The sequence below is a fragment of the Pseudochaenichthys georgianus genome, chromosome 19 (assembly GCF_902827115.2).
Source record: "Pseudochaenichthys georgianus chromosome 19, fPseGeo1.2, whole genome shotgun sequence".
Lineage (NCBI taxonomy): Eukaryota > Metazoa > Chordata > Actinopteri > Perciformes > Channichthyidae > Pseudochaenichthys > Pseudochaenichthys georgianus.
In genome coordinates, this window is record NC_047521.1 from 10,049,866 (window position 1) to 10,061,226 (window position 11,361).

Sequence of the window (11,361 nt, forward strand, 5' to 3'; positions counted from 1 at the left end):
CTTGAGTCCTTTATTCAGCCTGAAGCATGCATATTTTTCACAGTTTGCTTTCTTTATGCCTTGTTCCAGCAACATGTTAACATTTGTAAGGCAATGTAAAGAAAGTGTGAAACAAATGCATCCATTTGGGACTTTGCTACTATTTTATACTGCAAACACTTTTTACTCTTGCTCGTGTTTAGTTTTCGTACATGTTCTTTACAATAATTGATCCTTAGAATTCAATATGTGGAAGTGATTCTGGTGTAACACTCCATGGTATATTAACCTGATGTGTTTATCACCTTCAGTTGGTCCAAGCAAACAAGTGGGCAGCTCATCCTTCGCAGGATCCCAGCAGCACCTGGCTCCTCACCTGGCTCCGCTTCATTCAGTCCACTGAGAACCACGGTAAGAAGGGCGAACACTTTCCAGAAGCTAAACATCACACATTTTACACAATTACTATAAACACATATGGATTTATTGTCCTTGAGAAAAGTAAAGGCAAGACATGTTTTTAAAAAGTGTGCACATTACAGCCATGGCTGTTTCTTGCAAGCTTCCTTTCTTTAGCTCATATTTCAGTCAAATGCTCTCATGTCTGTTTCACTTTCTGCAGCGCTTGTTTGAACAATGTATTATTGCATTGTCCTCCTTTTAATTCAGTATGTGATGAGAGAGTGATTATTGTGTAACCCTCGCTGGTGTGTCGTCATGACGTGGAGCAGTGGTCTGATTGTTGTATTTATTTTGACCTTCAGATGGACCGGCACTACAAGTGGACAGCGGTCCTCCTGCCAGACCCCAGCCGGCCACGCCTCATCCTGCGCAGGACCCCAGCCCCCCCCTCCCAGAGTGGCTCCTCACCTGGCTCCCCAGGTACAGCTGCCTCTGGATCTAACACTTCTTCTTCTCGCACCCCCTTCAGGGTGGTCTGCAACTCCTCTGCCGGCTCCCACCTTGGCCCCCCAGCTGGCCCCGCCCCTGAGCCGAAGTGGAAGAAGAACCTGAGGCTTCTGATGAAGAGGAGGGACCAGGCTGGCAGCAGGGGGAGCAGGAGAGGCGCTGTGGATGAAGGTAAGTCTGACCCTGGCTCCTCCATTAGGTCCTCCTCCTCCTCATCTCGCTCTTCCTCTCGCTCCTCCTCCTCCTCCTCCTCCTCCTCCTCCTCCTCCTCCTCCTCCTCCTCCTCCTCCTCCTCCTCCTCCTCTCGCTCTTCCTCTCGCTCTTCCTCTCGCTCCTCCTCCTCCTCCTCCTCCTCCTCCTCCTCCTCCTCTCGCTCTTGCTCTTGCTCTCGCTCTAGCTCTCGTTCTAGCTCTTCCTCCTCCTCCTCCTCCTCCTCCTCCTCCTCCTCCTCCTCCTCCTCCTCTCGCTCTTGCTCTCGCTCTAGCTCTCGTTCTAGCTCTTCCTCCTCCTCTACCTCATCCTCTAGCTCTTCCTCTTGCTTTTCTTCTTGCTCTTGCTTTTCTTGCTCCTCCTCCCCTGTCCTCTCCTGCAGACCCTCCCCACCTGTTCCCGAGGAGGGCTGGTCTCTGGTGCCGTGTGCTCATCCCACTAGGATCGTCCTCCGGTGGCCGCAGCGGTCCGGCTCCTCCCCCCGACCCGAGCCCCCCCGTGAGCCTCTACCGGTGAGGAAGGTCCCGGAGCAGCAGTGGATGAAGAGCGTCCGACTTCTGATGAAGAAGAGGAGCCAGGTGGGCAGCAGGTGGCGCAAGAGAGGAGCCGAGGCTGCAGGTATGTCAGCAGGTAACGGTGCTGCTAAGCGCTTCTGTCCTTCCACTTAATTTCTACATGTTTTTTCCCCCGGCTAAATAGAGTAACATATGTTTATATTGTATTTCTTAAAATTGAATTGATTTGAATTTGAGTTAAATGGAATTATTTTTAATAGATTTCAATTAAATTACATTTATCTAAATGTAAGCTGTTCAAATTGAATTGAATAATTAAAAAAACAATTTGTTTTTGTTTAAATGATTTGAACGGGTAAGTATTTTCTCATTTAATTGAGCTCAATTCAGTCGAAATGATTTGAACCTAAAAATATTTAAATGTAATGAATTCATATTTTTTTTAATTGCACTGCTTTGTCATGAACTATTTTTAAATGTGAACGGTAAGTATTGGATTGAACTGAATTAAATGAAAGTGTATCAGATGTAAGGACCCTGCTCTTGTTAGAATCCTTGTTGCCGGTCCATTACTCAGGCAGGGTGTCTGCACAGAGTGGGGGGGATCTGGGGGGGACAGTGTGAACCTCCAACGTGTTTCACCCCCTGTGCAGAGAAGGAAAAGGATGGCGACACCATGTCATAGCGGTCCATATGTCTGTCGAGGGCCACCCCAGCCAAGAAGAGTCTGCAGAGACAAGGGCCTCAGGGCAGGGGCCACACTGGGGAAGGGGGGGGGGGGGAGAGTAACTGTAGTGGTACAAACTGTGATAGTAAGATCAGCAACAAGGTGTTTAAAAATGGTAAAAAAAAACATTGAAAGGGTGTAAAATGGGATAAAAGGGTTATCCAATCAGAAAGAGAGGTTTAAAGAGCACAGAGGAGAGATGAAAAGGATCACAGCAGAGAAGAGTAGAGAAGAAACACTCAGGGAAGACGAGGAATACAAGAAGAGAAAATATGAGAGAGGGGCATGTGGGAACGCTCTCATTATTAAAGGTAAATATCATTTTAACATTTTCATTCGTACTACTTGTTTTTAACAGTGTTTGCATGTGTTGTTGTTTTTCCAGAGGGGAGCAAAGAAGCGAAGAGGAGAGGAGGAGGGAGGCAAAATTAAGAGTGACATGTCACAAACAAAATGGTAATAATCAAGATATCCAATATAATTTCTAGATTTCACAAAGTTATTTACGTTTGTAGAGAACTTCACATGCAAAAAAGGTAAAAACCAAGGTATTCAATCTTTTGTTTCTAGATTTCAGGAAGTTCAGTTCATCTGTTCACACCATAGACTGTATATATAAAGGTTCACACGTTATTTTTGAAGATTCTAACATCACTTGTTTTTATTTTTAGAGAGGAGAGGGTAGGAGAGGAGGTGGAGGGGCAAAACTAGGCATGACTTCTCATGTAAAGAAGGTCAAATACTGATACGAGATTTCACCAAGTTCTGTTCACGTGTTATTTGAAGATTTTAACATGTTTTCCTTTTATCTTTTAGAGACCTGAGAGGAAATGAGGAGAGGAAGGGAGGAGGCAATAATTAAGTTTGACCTCTCACAAAAAAAGGTATAGATCATTTAATGTTATCACCACGTTTCGTTGAATTGAGTTCATTTGTACGACATTTAAGTTTTTCATTATTATTTTAGTTTTTAGAGGGAGAAAATGAGAGGAAGAGGAGAGGAGGTGGAGGGCAATATGAAGGGCAGTCTTTCCCATGTAAAAAGTAAATAACAATGTATTTCATATTTTATTAAAATTAATGTGGTTGGATAACTCATCTGTTCATTTTTTTCTGGAGATTTTTTTTGTTACAGAATTAAAGGTGTATTCTAAGGGAAAAAACTGGCAGGGAAACGGGGTTCAGGGGGAGTGGCACCCGTAGGATAGAAAAGGGGGAACTGACGTCTGACTCAGAGGTCGCGCAGCTGTGGAGAAGAACGTGTTGCCCACATTCTGTTACTGAGTTTAGGCTAGTTAGCTAGCAGGTTTATTGTTTTGGGTGCAGTCACTTTTGCCTCCACTTGCTGTTCAAATAAATGTCGAAAGAAAAAGTAAAGCTGTTTACAGTTCTGTTTTATATGGGTGTAGAAGAAGAAGAAGAAGAAGAAGAAGAAGAAGAAGAAGAAGAAGAAGAAGAAGAAGAAGAAGAAGATTTTGATTTTTAAAACAAATTTTATTTGCATTTGTTTTAAACATACACCCACCCTGCAAAAGAGTCGGAACAAAACTAAAACATTACACAATCAAATAAATAAACAGATTTTCATGACTACCAAATAAATATCATTTGAAAAGCGTTTTACCCATTTAAAAACATCCTCTTTTACACACTTTAAAAACAAAAACTACACCTATCCTTTAAAACTTCAATATGAGAGAGTCATTGTCCCCCAGCGAGCACAGAACCCGCCCCACAGCCCACACATCCAGAAACCCCTGCAGATGATTGATCAGCGTATAGTACGCATGCTCCACCCTCAGACGCGCTGCCACCAGCCCCCTCAGACAGAGCACTGCATCCGTCCATCCCACTCCAGCAAGTTGGTTCTTCCTACTTTTCCAGATCGCTAATTTTGCATTAGCAAACAAGAAATTCATCAACAGTAGGGTTTCCTTCTTTTTCAGGATGTATTTGGGGCCATGGACAAAAAGTGGTATGGAGAAAACCTCCCCGAACCCTTCCACCCACCCCTGTAACATTTTTTTAAGACCAGCCAATCTGGGACAGGACACGACTAAATGCTCCAATGTTTCCGCCATAAAACAGAACGGACAGCCTCCCCTTGTGCCTGGGTCAAAATGAGCTCTGTATTTGTTAGTGGCTATTGCACCGTGTATAATTCTCCATTGGATGTCAGCCATCCGTTTTTCAACCGGAGATTTATACAGGATCCGCCAGCTGCCCTGAGGGGAAGAGCCCAAGCCAAACACATCCGTCCACCTCGACTCTCTGACGCCTGCAAGCGAGCTGAGGTTTAACACCTTTACGCAGCTAAGGTATAGCTTCTTCCCATTGCAGGCGCTGAACTTTGCAGGTGTTAGAGTCCCCAGTGATAGCAGGAGACCCTCCTCCTCTCTCCATTCCCCCACCGCAGGACCCACACTCAAGGCAGGAAAAACATAATCATGTCCCTTTCTCCACTGGTCAGCCAGATCTGCATCCAGAGCAAAGGTCAGGTGGGATGGCGACAGCGACTGCCACACCTCATCTACCAGGTTCTCCAGAACTCGGGTTGATCGAATGCCCGTCACCTCAGCCAGTGTTTCCATGGAGACCCCCGTCAAATGGCCAAGTTTTACCACTCCCGCTTCAATGAACGCGTTCTTTAGGGTGGCTGAAGAGAAAAGGGTTCCAGAAAGAAAACCAGTGTCAAACAGTGGCTCCTCAAACAGCCACATCCCAGGCCGGGGGTCGGGTGGTCTGGTAAAACTCAGAATCTTCCAGGCATTGATGACTGAGCAGTAAAAAGGTGTAAGTCCAGTTATCTTGTACACAGGGGCCTTCAGCAGAAACAGGTGTTTATCAAAACCAAAGCCCCCCGCCCTCCAGAGCAACAGCCGGGCCATAGCCAGCCAGCAGGGAGAGGCACCATACAGCAGCCGCTGAGCTGCCTGCAGTCTAAAAGCAGCAGTCCTTGCAGTAATGTCCACGAGGCCCTGCCCCCCCTCCGCCACAGGCAGGTACAGGACCGATGCTGGCACCCAGTGATGACCCGACCAGAAGAAATCCACGAGGAGCCGCTGCAGTTGTTTCATGAGGCCCGGCGGTGGGGTTAACACCTGCAGTCTGTGCCACAGAGACGAGGCAACCAGATTGTTGGCGACAAGAACTCTTCCCCTGTAGGACAGCTGGGGGAGCAGCCATTTCCATTTGGCTAATTTTGCTTGCACCTTTTCCAGCAATCCCTCCCAGTTCTGTGCCACCATGTCCTCAGACCCCAACCAAACTCTCAGGACCTTTAAACCCTTGTTTCCCCAGCTAAGGTTACCAGGAAGACTGGGCCTATTTTCAAGACTCCACTCACCTACCAAAACTGCCTCACTCTTCTCCCAATTAACTTTGGCTGAAGGAGCCTTCCTGTACAAAGCTAGACTGTCCTGTAGCTCCTGGATATCTCGCTGACCCTGGACAAAAACACTGACATCATCAGCATAAGCTGATACAACCACCGGGGGGCCTGAGCTGACTCTGGCAGACACAGGCCCCTCAGCCGGTTTCTAAGTCTGCACAAAAGCGGCTCGATGGCAATACTATATAATAGGCCTGAGATAGGGCAGCCCTGCCTGATCCCCCTTTTAACTGGTACAGGTCCCCACCTTCACAACACAACATGCATCACTGTACAAACACTTCACCCAGGACACAAAATGCTCCCCACACCAAAAGCCTGCAATGTGGCAGCCAGAAAAGTGTGATCCACACGATCAAACGCCTTCTCCTGGTCAATAGAAATAATACCAACATTTATATCATACAGTTTGCAAACATCAAAAGTGTCTCTCATCAAAAACAAATTGTCCACAATTGATCTGCCAGGGATGCAATATGTCTGATCAGGACCGATAAGAAGTTCGATAAAAACCTTCAGTCTGTTAGCTAAGACCTTTGACAGTATCTTATAGTCCGTACATAGGAGAGCCACAGGTCTCCAGTTCTTCAGCAGGGTTAGGTCTCCTTTCTTAGGCAACAGTGAGATCACTGCACGCCTACAGGAAGCTGGAAGAGTCCCTTTCCCAAAGGACTCCATCAACACTTCTAGCAAGTCATGTTCCAGAATACTCCAGAAATGTTTAAAAAAGTCTGCAGGTAAACCGTCTATGCCGGGAGCCTTGCCGGAGGCCATCTGTGTCACCGCAGAGGTCAGTTCCTCCAGCGTAATGTCAGAGCCCAGGGTGTCACTTTCGGCTGGACTCAGCTGTGGAAGACCCTGAAGAAGTTCATCAGCAGCTTCCACGTCACAACCTTCAGCTTTGAACAGGTCTGTGTAGAAGGACACTGCATGCCTCCTCATCTCAGCAGGTTCAGAGGTGACCTGTCCATCAGGGAGACGCAGACATACCATCTGCTTCCTTTGGCCCACAGACCTCTCCAGGTTGAAGAAGAAGGTAGTTGGTGCATCAATGTCTCTCATGGAAGTGAAACGGGCTCTGATCAGGGCTCCCTTGGCTTTCTCCTGAAGAAAACAGTTAAGCTGTTGTTGTTTTAGGAGGGACTGTTCTATATTTTGAGCAGACACACTCTCTAACTCTCTGATCTCCCTCTCTAACTGCTCTATAGCTAATGTTTGCAGTGGAGTAGGCTGTATACTGTTGGCAGAACACTCTAATCTGAGCCTTTCCTACCTCCCACCACTGACTCAGGGAGGGAAAAGACTCTTTCTTTGATTTCCAGTTGATCCAAAATAATTTAAAATTCTCACAAAAAGTCAAATCTTGTAAAATTTTAACATTAAACTGCCAGAACGATCTCGGCTTCTCTGTGTTGGATAAAACCAAATCTAAAGAAACTAGCTGATGGTCTGTGAAACCAACCGGTTGGATGTGACAGTTCACTGCACGAGTAATAGAAGAAGCAGACATGTAAAATCTGTCTAGCCTGGCTGCACTGACGCCCCCATCTAGCATTCTCATCCAGGTGTATTGTTTGACAGAGGGGTGCTTCGTCCTCCACACATCCACTAAGTCAGCCTCTCTTATCACCTGTGACAGTAAAAGGGACGACTGAGGATGCGGCTCCCGTCCTATTCTGTCTAAAGTGACATTAGTGCAAGCGTTCCAGTCCCCCCCCCAGTATCACACACTCCCCCTGTACACTAGTGTCCAACTCATCTTTTAATAACTGAAACACAGATACACGTGCAGGGCCCTGATTGGGTGCATAAACATTAATAAAAGTGAAAAAAAACTCTTAACAGTTCCACCTTCACCATCAAGGCTCTACCTGCCACTATCTCTGTGCTGGATACAATCTTAACATTTAGAGAGGGGGAGAAAAAAACAGCTACTCCAGCACTGAGGTTTGAGCCATGACTGAGTACATACTGACCCCCCCACCACATCCCCCAGTCCGTCTCATCCAGGCTATCACTGTGCGTTTCCTGCAGAAATATCACATCTAATTTTTTCTGATTAAAGACCTCCAGCACTAAAGCTCTTTTCTGTGCACTTCTACCCCCGTTAATGTTTAAAGAAGCAACCCTTAAAGCCTGCATCAGAGGAAGGAGATAGAGAAAAATAACAGACAGGTACACACAGCAGAGAGGAGACACCCAGTGTTGCATGATCATGTTGACATTATTTAGACCTTTTCAGTTTCCCCCCTTTTTTGCTTCCTTTCGGAACTTTTCTCATATTAGTCACATGCTTCCTGAGACGATAGCGTCTCTTTTCATCCAGCAGGTCTAACCCTACAACTTTCTGAAGAGTGCTCACTGTGTGAAGAAACTAGTTAGTGTCAGGGAAAAAGTCTCTCACTTCCACTGCCTTGCCAAAGGACTCATCTAAAAAGACATTAATTTCTTCCAAAGAATATATCTCTGCGTTATGAGAGAGACTATCTGCAACTGAAACACAGTCAGAATCGCCCTCACCGTCTGTGTCCATCTCTGTCACCTCATGAATGTCTGCAGCCTGTTGAAGCTCTGTTTGCCTCCCAGAACCAGACGGCAGCTCCTGCTGTGTGCCAACAGCCTCCACCTGTCCCACAGCCCGGTCCTCACCTGTCCCGCTACATCATCTCCCACCCGTTTACCTGTTTCCACATGTTCTCCTCTCACACTCACCACATTCTCTACAATCCCCGTTTCATCTCTCCCGATATTCATCTCTACTTCATCCGCAGCCCCTGGGGCCCCGGCGGGTGCAACAGCAGCCCCCGCGACACCGGGCTCCGCGGCCGCCGACCCAGCGGCCCCGGCCGCCCCAGCGACTGGCTCGGCGGCCCCGGGCTCGACGGCCACGGGCTCCACCGCCCCGGGCTCCGCCGCCCCGGGCTCCGCCGCCACGGGCTCCACCGCCCCGGGCTCGGCGGGCTCGGCGGGCTCGGCGGGCTCGGCGGGCTCGGCGGGCTCGGCGGGCTCGGCGGCCCCGGGCTCGGCCGCACCCGGCGGAGCGGCGTGCCGTCTCTGTGGACATGCAACACGTTTGTGACCCGACTCCCCGCACTCAAAACACTTTACGTTCCCTGAGCTCGCATAAACCATATAAAACCCCTCTTCATGCCTCACCCGGAAAGACACATCCAGTGTCTAAGTGGGACAAGTCAGAAACATGAACACCTGTCTCCGCAGAGATTGGAAATGTTTTAACTTTTCATCTTTACACCCCAGAGCAACAGTGCGGAGATTACTGGCAAACTTACCGAAACGCTTCAGCTCCCGTTCCAGCGCCTCATTCGGGATGAATGGAGGAACGCCAGACACAGTGATCCGCGTGGACGGTGTCGCCAACGGCGAAACTTGGATATATTCCTCGTTTACCATTAATCCGCTCTCAATAAGTTCGGTTACATATTTCTGGTCTTTCAAAAAGACCACGACCGCTTTGTTCATGCGGGAAGCATAGGAGATGTTTACATGGCCTACCTGCTCCCCCACAGCCAGCAGCACCTGCTCCACTGTGCTTGCGGCCTGAGCTACCAAACGCACTCCGTGTCTCAGAGACACCGGCGGCGCCCCGAAGGACGCCATCCCAGCCACGAGGCACGGAAAAACAAATTAACCGTACTTGGAAAGAGTACAAATATCCCCACGTAAGATCATACAGTGAAAGAAAACGATTGAAACAGAAACAAACGAACTAAAAGTGAAAAACCCTCTTCCCTCTTCAAAGACACACCTCCACCACAGAAGAAGAAGAAGAAGAAGAAGAAGAAGAAGAAGAAGAAGAAGAAGAAGAAGAAGAAGAAGAAGAAGAAGAAGAACTGGGAGGGATGAAACCCTCTTTAATGGTCACACATGCAGAGCACACAGCACACACAGTGAAATGTGTTCTCTGCTTTTAACCCATCCTAGTACCAGGAGTCTAGTACTAGGAGCAGTGGGCAGCTCTTGTACAGCGCCCGCGGAGCAATGGGAGTGAGGGGGGAAGGGGGATGTCTTGTGCCTTGCTCAAGGGCACCACGGCAGGAGGTGAACTGGGACCTCTCCAAGTAGAAGTCCATACTCCAAATAAGTCTGGTCGGGGACTTGAACCGGCGCCCCTATGGCTCACAGTCCAAGCCCCTACTGATTGCCATAGATTTAGTCCCTAATTTTGCTCTCAAAATGGACCAGATTGATGCATTTAACTTCAACATTTAAAAAAAAATATCTTCCCGGGGGAGCATGCCCCCGGACCCCCCTAGAGGAGGTGAGGTCCACCACCTGCCCACACACCCTGTTAAATTGTCTCACCCACATTGAGGATGCTTCCTACGCCCATGTTTTATTCCATGTGTCAAGTCAGGCAAATTGGGTCAAAATGTTATTGCATCAATGATCTGTTAACATTAAAATCACTAAATATATGCCGTAACTATTTTGCTCTGGCAACTCAAGGGCTCAGGTAATGTGATTACTATATGAATAATTGTCCAAAATAACATAAAATGCATAGGGTTTTTTGTTAAGTAACATACTTTCGTCGCCGGCCGGCCGATACATGCCGCGCATTAAGTGGGCCTGTCTGTCAATTAATCCCCGGGCCACTTTTTTTCCCCCAGTCCGCCCCTGCCAGCAAGTATTAAAAGACAATTTGACGAGTCTACCGATGCCACAGACACAGCCCAGCTAGGTGTGTTTGTCCGAATGGTTTTCACGGATTTTACTGTCAAGGAGGCCGTTCTTGCCCTTATCCCATTGAAAGAAAGAACCAGGGGTGAGGATGTGTAGAAGGCATTCAAGGACTATGTTCGTGAGTACAAGATTCCCATTCATAAAATAGTGTCCTTCACAACCGATGGGGCACCAGCGATGCTCTGTGTTCGTTCAGGATTTGTTGCGCTGTGCAGAAAAGACCCAGACTTTCCACCATTTGTAAACTATCACTGTGTGATACATCAACAGGCATTGGCAGCTAAAGCAATTGACATGTCACATGTAATGAATGTTGTTGTTAAGATTGTCAACTCAATTCGCGCAAAAGCACTCCAGCACCGGCTATTTAAGTCTTTATTGGACGAGCTCGACTCTGTGTATGGAGATTTGATCCTTCACGCAGATGTAAGGTGGCTCAGTCGGGGCAAGGTGCTCCAGCGTTTTCTGGATTTGCCACCAGAGATCATCAGTTTTCTGAAGTCGAGGAACGAGGAGTATGAGCAGCTGTCCTCCGGCTGGCAATCACTAACTATCAGCCAGATTTCAAAAGGCTTACAGATAATGTGCAGTCACAGCAGTCTCATTAAAGGCAGGCTGATAGAGCAACTTGAGCATTGGAAATATATTGTGCATTGAACAGAGCAACTTAATATGGATTACATTGAACTGTAGGCTAATATCTGTACATGTGAATATTACTAATTGAACTGAGAAACTAAATATAGTGCATTGAACAGATACTGTAAATATGAATAGTTTGTATTGAACAGATACTGTATGCCTACCGTAAATATCAGTGGCGGCCGGCCCATAGGGGCGCCGCCCCACCTCTTCCCACATACAAACAAAAATATAAAAAAATATATATATTTAAAATATATATATATTTTATATTTTTATTTTGA

General features: G+C 47.2%; 1 long non-coding RNA gene across 2 annotated transcripts; it reads left to right on the plus strand.

Annotated features, from left to right (window-relative positions):
• The first annotated feature begins 1,576 nt into the window (after positions 1 to 1,576).
• Positions 1,577 to 3,692, plus strand: LOC117465253 (uncharacterized). 2 transcript variants are annotated; one of them, XR_004554166.2, is made up of 6 exons: positions 1,577 to 1,716; positions 2,726 to 2,796; positions 3,012 to 3,074; positions 3,157 to 3,224; positions 3,308 to 3,384; positions 3,476 to 3,692. It is a non-coding gene; the product is annotated as an uncharacterized lncRNA (long non-coding RNA). The 2 variants fall into 2 exon arrangements; XR_004554165.2 differs by lacking the exon at positions 3,476 to 3,692 and having other exon boundaries at positions 3,308 to 3,456.
• The last annotated feature ends 7,669 nt before the right edge of the window (positions 3,693 to 11,361 follow it).